At 40.5% G+C, this 13,258-nt stretch overlaps 1 long non-coding RNA gene across 1 annotated transcript; it reads right to left on the bottom strand.

The window, feature by feature from the left end:
• Positions 1 to 8,706: 8,706 nt before the first annotated feature.
• LOC121235845 lies at positions 8,707 to 8,940 on the bottom strand. Its single transcript, XR_005934605.1, has 2 exons — positions 8,910 to 8,940; positions 8,707 to 8,875 (listed from the first exon to the last, which is right to left on the bottom strand). It is a non-coding gene; the product is annotated as an uncharacterized LOC121235845 (long non-coding RNA).
• Positions 8,941 to 13,258: the final 4,318 nt, after the last annotated feature.

The raw sequence follows: 13,258 nt of genomic DNA, 5'->3' as shown, positions 1-13,258 counted from the left end.
GTAGGGGGTGAGGGTGGAGCTCGGATGTTTGTCGTTTATTCGTATAGTGGGTGCAAAGCCCATCGACTCATTCCCAAAAGCTACCCGTGCATGGCGGTTGTGGAGCTATACGCAGTTGTGGAGCTAGGAGGCCCGTTAACTTCGTAGGCTCGTTCCCGAAAGTAACCCACTGGCAGTGGTTATGGCTCGAGCGCGACACTCAGCGTGAGTCAAGGGGTCCATCTTCTTGTGAGTGTAACGACTAGACTTTGATGGACGGGGGGTCGGTACCCAGTTCGGAGACTTAGGACCTTACCCCGTAGAGGGTCAAGGGGCCCGTCTTCTTGCAAGTGTAAGGACTCGACTTTGTTGGACGGGGGGTAGGTACCCAGTTCGGAGACGTGGGAACTTACCCGGCAGCGAGTGAAGGGGCCCGTCTTCTTGAGACTGTAAGGACTCGAATTTGTTGGACGGGGGGTCGATACCCAGTTCGGAGACTTGGGGCCTTACCCCGCAGCGGGTCAAGGGACCCGTCTTCTTGCTAGTGTAAGGACTCGACTTTGTTGGACGGGGGTCGGTATCCAGTTCAGAGACATGGGAACTTATCCCGGTAGCGGGTGAAGGGGCCCGTCTTCTTGCGAGTGTAAGGACTCGACTTTGTTGGACGGGAGTCGCTATCCAGTTCGGAGACATGGGAACTTATCCCGACAGCGGGTGAAGGGGCCCGTCTTCTTGAGACTGTAAGGACTCGACTTTGTTGGACAGGGAGTCGGTATCCAGTTCGGAGACTTGGGGCCTTACCCCGCAGCGGGTCAAGGGACCCGTCTTCTTGCTAGTGTAAGGACTCGACTTTGTTGGATGGGGGTCAGTACCCAAATCATAGACTTGGGACCATACCCCGCAGCGGGTCAAGGGGCTCATCTTCTTGCTAGTGTAAGGACTCGACTTTGTTGGACGGGGGGTCAAGGGGCCCATCTTCTTGATCTGCATTCCGCACTACAGGAAGTGATTTCGTTAAAAGAAATAAATTCACACAAATTTTGAGAGACAATACTAGAAAGTTTCTAGTTGCTATAGTCAGTCCTCGCTTGGTCAAAATTGTCTGCAGTTGTTTGTCGCTTTGCCCCTCTTTTCCTCTTTTTTTTTTGGAAGCATGCTAAGTCTTTTCGCTGGTCCAAACCGAATTGTGCCAAGCCCTGTGTAGATGGGGTGTTGTCCAAGCTGTGCAACTAACGAATTGTCGAGTCCCACGTAGCCGGGCAATGTATGGCGTTGGTTTCCTGAGCTGTGCATGTGGTTGTATCCCGAGCCGTGCATGCGGTTGCTTCCCGAGCTGTGTCTTCCGACCTGTGCATGTAGCTATTTCTCGAGCTGTGTCTTCCTAGCCGTGCGTGTACCTATTTCCCGAGTTATGTCTTCCGAGCCGTGTGTGTAGCTGTTTCCTAAGTGGTTGTCCGAGTTGGTGGTCTCCAAGCTGTGATGTCCAAGCTGGTTGCTCGAGCGGGGTGGGTTCCTTGCAGGTGAGTTGCCGAGTTGAGGGTCTCCGATGGTGGGCCGTGGAGGAGGGCTTAGTGGCTAGGTTCCCGAGCTATGTCTTCCGTGCATGTGGGGGTTGTCGGAGGTGGTGCTTGGTTGCCGACTCGAATGGTGGCAGGGTGTCATGGAGATGTTTGCCGAGCCGAGGAGGTGGAGGAGGACCTTGGAGGATCCCGTGGGGGTGTGCCTAAGCCAAAGGGGAGGAGGAGGATGTGTGCCCGAGTTGAGGGTGGAGGACCCCGTGGGGTGTCTGCCGAGTCAAATGGTGGAAGGGGACTGTGGAGATGTTTGTCGAGCCAAGGAGTTGAAGGAGGACCTTGGAGGATCCCGTGGGGGTGTGCCCGAGCCGATGGGGAGGAGGAGGATGTGTGCTAGAGTCGTGGTGCGTCTGCCAGTGGCTCTGCAATGCCTCCGCCATGGGCAGGAGGCCATGGGTCTTCTCCAAGGGGACAGACGACGCCGGCAGCTTGCGTGGACATCGCAGTCGTAGCCCCTGGCCAAGCCACAGCGAGGTCGTGGCCTTTCCATGCGTACGTGCACCGTGGTGAGGAGACAAACCACCGGTCGCGGTCTAGCGAGAGGGGGATCATGCCACTTCGGACAGAAACTCTCGACAACCCAAGTGATGGCCACCGGAGAGTTAGATGGGCTCACGGTGGTCAGCCGTGAGCCTCCCAGGGGCGTTGGGCAACGTGTAAACGTTGCCCCGCTGTGCATGGCCAGCAACTAAGGTGACCCCGTGGCCGCGACAGAGAATGCCAGCGGCCCAGAGTGCTGGCCGGTGGCACCACGACATGGGTACGGGCTACCCAAGGGTGCACGGGACATGCACCCATCCAGTTTCCATGCATGGCACTGTTCACAGTGCCATGCATGGCTTTTCTGTGGGTGGCACTATGCACTTAAGTGCATAGTGCCCACCCTGGAACTGTGCCCTGCCTCGTGGCTACTGTGTACTTTTAGATGCACAGTATTTGCCCACTAATGACTCGAAAGTGCAAGTATCTGAGCAATGTATATATATATATATATATATATATATTTTTTTTTTTTTTTTTTTTTTTTTTGCAGTAGAGCAATTTGAGTGCAAGGGCAAGGAGTCAACTGAGTCCCTCGCCTGGGCGAGAAAGATTTAAACATTTCTAGCCCACATTCCACCCATTCTTCATAAATGTAAACGTTAAAGAAATCGAGAATACTCATATGGGAGGGTGTTATCCGTTCATCTGATGGTTTATTCAGTATGCCGAAAAATCGTCCTTGTCCCACCTCTGTTGCATAGAGGAAATCAAATTCCACAGACGGCGCCACTGTTGATGCGTTAAAAATTGCTCAACAAGCCGGAAGGGGAGAAAGAATCATTCTCGGCCCACTGGGGGACTAAAGCCTCATTCAGTGTTGTTTGGAGCTCTTGGCAGTATTTCGGTGAGGCTGTATGGCGACGGCACGTACGTCCATAACGGTGAATGGGAAACATAAGTGCATAGAAATAAAGTGATGAACACATAGATTTATGTTGTTCGGCATAATGCCTACATCCATGGGCTTTAGGGGAGGAGAGATCCATTATAATATTCTTGTTTACAGTCTCTCATATCTCACTATACAATGGTGATGCTGAATATATGTTTACTGGAGAAGAGGTCTTCCTCCCCTGTTTTCTGGTTAGAGGAGAGGTCAAAGAAGCACTAAAGAAGATCCAGCCCCCTCGACGAAGAAGAGAGAGCCCCTATTTATACTTAATGCCTTTTCTCGCGTGCGCCCCTGCAGGTAAGGCCAGGCCTTTTGATCGCATCCCCCTTGACATGCCCCTTCACCCACCAGTCCCCCATGACCCCCTGACCCCCATGGCGCCCTGACACCCCATGACCTCTGTTGTCCCCTACTGTCACCTAGCCCTTGCTTTTAGCATTCTCTGCATGCCTCCCTGCCCCCTTGTCCCCTATTAGGCCCCAGGCCAATATTTTTATCCCCTCACAATACGTTTGAAATTTCATTAGGATAAGAAAAATTAGAATTGAGTTTAATCAAAACTAAAACCCTAAACCAAACCCCTTTAAACCCTAAAGTGAATTCCATTTGGTTAGACCCATAAAAAACTACAACCCAAGACAGTTCTATGCATGGCTGACATGTTAGCTCAAATAGTGCATGGATGGGAGGCCAAAAAACCATCCAAAACCGCCCTACCCCTCTTGATTGCAGCACCCAATACCATGGGCTGATTAGCCCATACTTTTGCCCATTGTTTTGGCTGCAAAACCACCATCAAGAGGTCACTTGGACACCCCCCTTCAACCTTCTCTTCCTATAAAGGGCGGCCCTTGCATCACCCTCACCCTGTGGTTGGTTTTTTTTCATTTATTTGGAGAGAACTCTGGCAAGAGTTTTAGACTATTTTTCTGAGAGTTCTGCATCGCCTTTTCCAACCCTTTTTTACTCGATTCTCATGAAACTTCTTGCATATTATTTCTTCCTCTTTGAGTCTAGTTTACACTGATATAATTTGTGTAATTTTTCATGGAGTATTTGTTTGAGAAATAAGGATTTGAACATGCAAAGGTCATGTTGGGTGACAATTTGGATGATGGCATGGAATTTTGATGTTTTGATAAAGTTTGTGTTAATGTTAGGGGTAGATATTGATATGATATAATTATAAAAAATGTTTATACATGTTATGAGCTGATCCAAAGCATGTTAGCATTTTTTTTTAAAGATCTACACACATTTTCTTCGAGGTTGAAACTAGAACACACAAAACAGTTTTGTTTTGAGGTTGTGATGTTTGTTGATTCTAGAAACCTTGTCCAATGGTCACAAAATTCATATATGTTGTTCTTAAGCCTTTTTAATAATTTTTATGCATGCAAAGGTTTGGTTAAGACACAAACTTTAGGCTTATGGGTGTGCCTTGTGTTTTTATAAACTTTTACCATGTGATCCTAGATTAAATGTTTGGATCAAGTTTATAACTTGAATATAAGGTATATGGTTTTATTTCTTGAATGTTTATGTCATGAAAATCTTAGATTTAGTGATTTTACTCTAAAGTCAAAACATGTGGTACTTAGTTTGGACTTAGTGTGCATGTTGATTTGTTTGGTGATAAGTTTTGTGATTTTGGCTTTTTTTCAAGCATGACTATCTCTTGTGTTTATTTATGAACATGTTAAGAGTTTGTTTATAGACTTTTGGAGTCCTTAGAGTTTATTTGAAAGGTATTAGATCAAGAACATCAAGGATTTATTCTATTTGACCAAAATCTAGTTTTTTGGCACTTTTGTTGGTATGATGAGTTAATGGTTTTATGGATTGTATATTTTGATGTCTTAGCAAGATTTCAGAACATAGGATATGATTCTTTAGTGTTGCATAAATCGGTTTAAGCATGAAAGTTGAAGTTTGGGTGAATTGCAACAAATATCAAGAGTTTGGCCTTATAGGTGAATTGGCCAATTCATAGTTTGTATGGTTGTGTAACTTTGCAATTTAGCCTAACTTAGTGAGTCTTTATGAATGTATGAGCCTTAGTGAGATTTATAACTTTAGAAAAATATCTCATTTCCGTTCACGTCTTTTTATATACGTTACGCTACAATCGCTATAAGTTAACTTCTAATTTACTTTTCTGTGTATTTTGTATGTACGATGGTAAGCCATAAATGTCATATTCTCGTCACTTATGATTATTGTAAATGTGTTATTATGCCATGTCATGTTAATTATTTCAAGTGCATGCTAATCTGTTACATGTCATGTTATGACATGCCATCTGTTACACGTTCATTGTTACATGTCATGTCATGTTTCATGCATAGAATATGTCACGACAAATATTTTCAAGTCAGTGGAGTACTTTATTTTTATCACAACCCCAAGTGATAAGATGATGTATTATCTTAGTGGAACTCCATTATCCACGCTGGAGTGTTCAAATCGGTGTGAAATTTCCTGGATTGGCAAAGTACCATCAACAAGATTCGAATGGGACATAAGTAACTGGCTGGTGAAGTGAAGTCAAACTCCCAACACCGATGGCGCCAACAACATTTTTATCAATTTTAATTCAGTTATCATTACGTACTCATAGTTGACACAGATACTTGTGATGTGATATGGTACCAGTAGGAGCACATGGCTCAAAGGGACCTGTATAGCATCCACATTTTCATTTTTAATTAAGCATGTATATATTGAACAAGATTCCAAGTTCATATTCAGTTCATGTCAAGTCATGCCTTACTATTTGCAAAGCCATGTTACGCATATTCATCTTCACGTCACAACATATTCATGCCATTTTATTGGCATGCATGCATCTATATACAGCTAGTAAGTTGGTAGTTGACTTGCTGAAATTTGTAATCAAATCTCAATTAGTAGTCCCAACTACCATTTCCCCCGGAATGGTAGACTATATATCAGGATTTGGAGAGCTAGCTAAGGACAGACTGGATGAGGTTGATTATGCCCCCAATGTGTTGATGAGGAGATTGTTGCTTCAGTCCTCCAATTTATAGATAGAATTTTCGCTATCTTAGCCGATTTGCTCAAGCGGTTTAGTGAATTGGCACCATAGTTATGTTATTCGGTACTGTACTTATGGTGCGCCACCTCTAGTACCTATTTATGTTACATTCATGATGGATAAGTTTTGTAACATTATAGTTTTCAGACTATTATAAAGTTACGAAGCATGTTATGTTTTGGTATATAGTCTCTAGTATAGTGTTATTTATTCAAGAAAAAGAATTATATGTTGCGTATATTGCATATTTTTAGATGAATGCTAGGTTCATTGCATCTTTAATTGTCATTAACGATGGCAGGTAATGTTATGTTCCATGTTCCGACGCTTTAGAGTCCGTCTGATCCCAAGCAAAATCTAGGGGTGTCACAAGGTGGTATCAGAGTAGTACATCTCTGGATTAAACCCACTTGCCTCTAGGAATTGTACCAGAATTTAGAATTGAAATTTTAGTCTTTCTCTACGTATAAGAGTTAGTATGAGAAGATGATACATGTAAATATGTGTTTCAGAGGGTAACACATGATGCGTGGTAGAGAGTACCCAGGAACACTAGTGGAGATATCAACCAAGAGGAATAAAATCCTACAACAGGCAATGAACACATGGCATCCCAATCTAAGCTAGGTCCTTATGGTTTAGTTTCCATTTCTATTTTGATCTAGATGGACTTAAGCCAATGAATTGAGAAAGTTATTAGAATGAGATTGATATAGATTATGTCTTGTGTAGGTGCCATAGGCGCCCAAGCCCAAGGAGAGCCCAATACTTAGCTAATTTTGGCCTTATAAAAATTTAGGGTTTGGAAGCCCAATTAAGGGTTTGGGATGAAGGTAAGAGACGCCACTTGGAAGAAAAGCCTTTGACGTTCCCTAAGCCACAATCATTAGATTCATAGGGAAGGGAATTTCAATTTTTGCAAGAGGTATGCCATTTGGCAAGCATGCATAGGGTTGGCAAGCATGCATAGGGCTTAAAGAGTCAAGATGAAGCAATGATGAGGGAGGAGAAGGGGGAGTTCGATTTTCCAAAGATCCATATGCCACTCATGATGGCTTCTAGAAGAAAATGTGGATGGAAGAAGATAAGAGAAAGTTTCGATTTTTGTAAAAGCCACACACCACTTGGCAACCATGCATGCCACTTTTCCAGGTTTATTCTATCTAGATCACAAAAGTGGACGAAGGTAGATTTCAGAAATACTACCCACTTCCATAGGATGTCACCCTCCAAGGTACCACATGTCCTTCATGCAAGGAGTCAATTAGAGTTCCAAAGGAATTAGTTATGAGGGAGGAAGATGGAGTGTTTAGGCCATAAGGAATAGTGTCACTTGGGATCCATGTGCATGCATGTCTTTCGGGACTTCTAGAACAATTTGATGAAAAGGCATTGAAATTTCGGCTATGCCACTTGGCAAGCATGCAGTAGGTGTCTGTTGGTGTTTTGGGGAAGTTAATGATGGGAGAGATGGAAGTGGGATTTGATTGGTGGTAAAAAGGGGCCACTTGGCGCCCATGCAAGAAGGTTTCTTATAAACTTTTCATTTTTCAGCAGAGAAATGATAAGACAAAGAGGGACATGGAAAATGGTGGAAGCATTTAAACCCCCACATAAATGGCCAGCGTGTACTAGAAAGAAGAGGGAGCCAAAAGGTCACTTATGTATTTTCAAAATTTTCTCTCCTCCTCTCTCCTCTCTGTCTCACCCACTCTAAGAAGAACCAAACACGATATTTCCCTTCACCCAAACACCCACATCATGTACCAAAAAGGGGAAAAAGGATTCAAGAAAACTCAAGTGGAGGATAGCATGATAAGGAAGCTCAACCCTAGTATTCATTTACATGCACATCATGCAAACCCAAGGGGAAGAAGTCTTAAGAGATTCGGGTATTGGAAAAGTAAGGATGTGTTCGACCATGAGAAGGCAGCCATGCTTAAATCCTATTGAGTATCGTCTTGTGTAGGTTTTTCTTTTCTAAGAACCCAAATCGTCAATGGAAAAATGGAGAAGAAGGAACCTTTGTAGAGTTATGTCATATTCGGCCATCACTAGGGTTTCCATGAAGGTTTCTTTCTAGTAAATCAAAAGTTAGAATTTCTTGCACATCTTCAAGGAACTTTCGGCCATAGGGTTGTTATGCACATACAAGTATGTTCTTTTTCACACAATGAACACAAATGACCATTAGGGTTTTTGATTTTTGCAAGGGTGATCTATCACCTAACCCCTAGGGTTTCAACCAAGTGAGGCAAGTGCTAATACCGTTCGGCCTAAGGTTTGCTTATGCCATGTGTTTATGAAAATGAGGCTTAAGGCAAGAGAAAAGCCATGAAATAATAAAAGTAGACCTTAGAACCGATTAGGATTAGGAAGTCTAAACCCTAGAACATGAAAGACATGTTTAGTTTGGAGTACTATTGCTTTCAATAGTCTAATGATTGAAACATAGACTTTCAGCTTACTTGATCGTCAGAAAATATTTTTTGAAGCTTTGTAAGTTAGCCTCTAACTTGCTCTTGGATAATATATTTATGTTTATATGTGTAACAACCCCGCCCTAGAATGGGACGAGTTGCTACTTTTCATTCTACTCTTTTTTAATAACATACCAACAGTTTATAAAAAGAGACCTATATCACAAACTAAAAATTTAGAAAAGGGACCTTCCCCATTTCTATCATATTTCAAAGTTTCAAAATATCCTATTTATCAAAACATAGGATGGTCCCCTTAATTACAAGTTAAAACTATAGTCATCTTCTGGGTAGAAACATCTACTCAGTTCACAAAATGCTTTGTCTCAAAATATATGCCCCAACATTCCTTTCTTTTGTTTTGTTAAATTTTTTTTATTTACAAACCAACCAAAAATTTCCCAACCTCACATAAAGACCCAACACAGGCTAAGGGTAGGCTAGATGTCCGGCTCCCCCTCCCTAGCGATGTCTTGCTCCGTAGTTTCTTCTTCGACATCTCTTGAACTTTTAAAACATTAAAACAAAAGTGAGTCTAATACTTGTAAGTAGTACACCAAGCAGTTAAAATAGCATACGACTATTATTTTCTTTTGAAAGATCACATAAGCTTAAAATATTTAAATAAACATAAAATATTTACATAAGCATTCGAATTCAGTTTTCACTTTCGTTTGGCTGATACACACTATTACGTCATGTGACGCCCTCAGATTTCGCTTGGGATTGGATGGACATCTGAAGTGTCGGGATATGCAACACAAGGTTACCTACCCCCAATTCATGACATATAATATACAATATTCTTAACATGCATCTAGCATTATGCAATATTCGCAGCGGATAATTTTTTCTTTTGAGCAATACTATGCACCAAACTTATAATATCTCAAATAGTTAAAACATAATTCATGCATACTTAACAAAATAAACATCCACGATTATAGCACGGGTCTCAGAAGACTGTAAACTCAAAACAACAGAGACCTAGCTCCATAATTACATTGCCAAAATACACTATTGGGCTAGTTCGTTGAGTAACTCGCGTAACTCGACTAACGATACCGGAATACTATCCAAAGATCTAACCATGAAGGTTGCAAGCTTCGTGTTGCGTCTACGGCGTCTAGTCAACCTCTTCCAGTCTGCCAGTGTTTGTTCCTTGCTCTAATCCTGACACATCGCCTAGCATTTGGAGGGGAATGATAGTTGGGACTGCCATGGTGAGATTTGATTACAAATATTAGCAATTTAACAGGAAACTTCTACACAGGTTAATAATGCATGTATGACAGTAAAGGCATGAATGCATAATCAAAGTCATAAGTAACATAACTTGACATATAGCATGGCATAAATGACATAACTTGAACTGAAACTGAAACTTAGCTTGACGTGACATGGCACGTACTTGAACTTAAAATATAACATGGTCTACCAACATAGCATGAACGTGAACTTGAAACATAACATGGACTTGAAACATAGCATGAACGTGAACATAAATAATTTGAACATGAACTTGAAACCTAACGTGAACGTGAACGTGAACATGACATAACATGAACGTGAATATAACCTGACATGAACGTGAACTTGAAACATGATATGAACTTGAAACATAGCATAAACGTGAGCATACATAACATGAGCGTGAACTTGAATATAACATAACGTGAAACATGACTTGAACGTAAAATATATAAACTTAGAATCTTATTCAATAGACTTAATTAATAAAAGTGACCATACGGTGCTACACAGGTCCCCTTGAGCCGTGTGTCCCTGTCGATTACCGCATAACAACACAGGTGTCTATACCAGTTGTGAGTGCGTTAATACGTACTGCACAGTTGCTGTGACCCCACGTATTCTACATGTCACAATCGTTGTGTCACGTACTGTATGCTCCACAGTTGTTGTGGCCTCATACTTCATGCTCCACAGTTGTTGTGGCCCCGTGAATTGTTTGTGCCACACTTGCTGTGGTCACACGTAACATAACGTGTGGCTCCATCGGCGTTAGTGTCTGGCGCGCTCCGGTGACCAGCTAGCTAGGCTCCATTCGCAACCTGTTGATTGTACTTCGTCAACCCAAAATATTTCATACCTATTTAGACACTCCAGCGTGAATAAAAGAGTTCCACTAGGATATTACCCTATCCTAGAGGTTAGGGTCGTCATTGACATGAATAACTTAACTAGCATACATGACATTTCACAACGTGACATAAAAGACAGAAGTCCTGACGTAGCGTAATGTGAAATGAACGCAAGACGACAGACATGACATACTTTGAGACATAAATATAACAGACAACATTCCATAACATGGCATACATGTAACAGAAAATATTTCGTAACATAACATACCATATAATAGACAACATTCCGTAACATGGTGTAACATATAACAGTGAATATTACATGACATGACATACTTGTAACAGATGGCATACGTCATGTGACATACTTTCAATAGATAGTAGCATGAGACAGTATATTGTGTAACAAATAAGATTTTCGTGATAAAATAATTCATGTAATAGATATGACAGACATGACATACTTTGAGACATAAATATAACAGACAACATTCCATAACATAGCATACATGTAACAGAAAATATTTCATAACATGGCATACAATATAACAGACAACATTTCATAACATTGCGTAATATGTGACAGTGAATATTACATGACGTGACATACTTCTAACAGATGGCATACGTCATGTGACATACTTCCAACATATAGTAGCATCAGACAGTATATTGTGTAACAGATAAGATTTTCGTGACAGAATAATTCGTGTAATAGATAAACATGTGATGACATGGCATATATAATAACATACGAACATAAATTGTAATTCCCTTACCCATCACACATACACAGTAAACTGATAGTAAGTTAAGAACTAACTTACCTCGATCATTGCGTTCTACGAGAATAAAGTACAAAACACGAGAAACTGTAAGAGGGTATTCTAAAAGTTAGAAATTTAATTACTAACAATTAGAAATGTGAAAAGAGATAACTTAGAGTAAAATTATCATTTTCCCTCTATATGTGAAAAAATTACCATTTTACCTCTAACTTAAGGATTTCGCATCATAACTCCAAAAAGTACCAAAATTTACATTCCTCATGTAAATTCTGTCATAAACTCAAATATCAACTCAGAAAAATTTAAAATCATCCACAACTATGAAAAACTCACTATGGTTGAAATATTCATAGGTCATTTCTCTTGATTTTGGTTGCATTTCTTCCATCTTCAAAACCCATGATTAAACCAAAGTTTTGTAACAAAGATCTTCCTATCCTAAATTTAAAAACACACTTAAAATATCCATTAAGAAAAAATTAATCATCAATACCAAACTTTTTGTAAAAAGACCCAAACTTTTTAACAAAAAGTAAAGTCCTAAATCACAAGTTTAAACATCTCCAGGAATTCCAAAAAAATCAAATCCTACTTGTAACATATTCATAACATCATCCTAAGATCAACCATACTTTAAATCATCAAACAAAAGTCACCAAAAATCACAAAACAACACTTGGAGTTTTTGGTTTTGCACCTAGTCCAAAACAGAAACTTTTCTCTCAACTAACTTTGATCAATCTCTTCCTCCATGGCTTAAAGACATGTAATCTTCAAACTAAAACATCAAATGATTTAAAAATGTGTCCTAAATAAGATCCAACCATCAATCTTAAAATCACATGGCTAAAACTCAATAAAACATGGATCTAACCCAACAACATCAAATCTTAGGCCTAACCGAAATCCTCTTGCATAGAAAAATCATATCTTTAAAACTAATACTAAATATCTTCAAACTAACATCCTAACATGTATATAAGAGGCTTATGATCATCACATAAAAATATCAAAGCCTTTATAATAAGATTAAACCACGAAATATTCAAACTTTCACAAAAGAAAAACTGTTTTTCCACTTCCCGTTTTCAAGGTTTAGATCTAAGGAAATCTATCATCCAAAGCTTTATTCATGCAACAAAACCTCTATGAACATTCATAAACACATGCTAACAACACTTCATAAAATTTTCAGACTAAGATATGTCCATTAGCTTTGTCAAAAATTTCAAAACATAACATACTCTCCAGTGTCACTCCCAGAATGACCTTTTCATGGTTAAAAATACTTTTTACTGACCAAATGAGCATAGACTGAGACTAATAAGATATCCACAGAAACTAAACTCAAAGGTGAACAACTTTTATGAAGGAGGCATTTTGCGAAAATATTTATAATGGGTCAAAAATCTCCATGAAAAAAGAGACCCAGAAATATGCCTGAGAGCTCTTTTGAATTTCTCTCTAAAAACGAGGTGAAGAAGTGATGAAAAGGAGTGAAATGTATCTTGCACAACTTTATACTTCTGGATAGGGAAGTTATGGGCTTGAATGACCCTTGATTGAAGGTGGCTATGTGACATAAAGTGGAGAATAGAAAAGAGCAAGGACTGCCTGCAGCAGCTATGAGATATGGAGGTTGATGGGGTGGATTTCACCTTCACCTCAAGGCACTATTGGGTGTAGCCAATGGCAGTGAATGGTTTGCCATGTGAGGGAGAAAACTTCTTCAACAAACTTTGCCAATGTGACCAAATTTGTGGGCCTCAACCAAGTGGGCTTCAATTTGGGGTTTAAAGGGGATTTGACTAGGATTTGAGATGCTATCAAGCTAAAATT

Source organism: Juglans microcarpa x Juglans regia, chromosome 6D (assembly GCF_004785595.1).
Source record: "Juglans microcarpa x Juglans regia isolate MS1-56 chromosome 6D, Jm3101_v1.0, whole genome shotgun sequence".
Classification (NCBI taxonomy): domain Eukaryota; kingdom Viridiplantae; phylum Streptophyta; class Magnoliopsida; order Fagales; family Juglandaceae; genus Juglans; species Juglans microcarpa x Juglans regia.
Note: the sequence above shows the minus strand (reverse complement) of the source record. Positions and strands in the feature narration are given on the sequence as shown.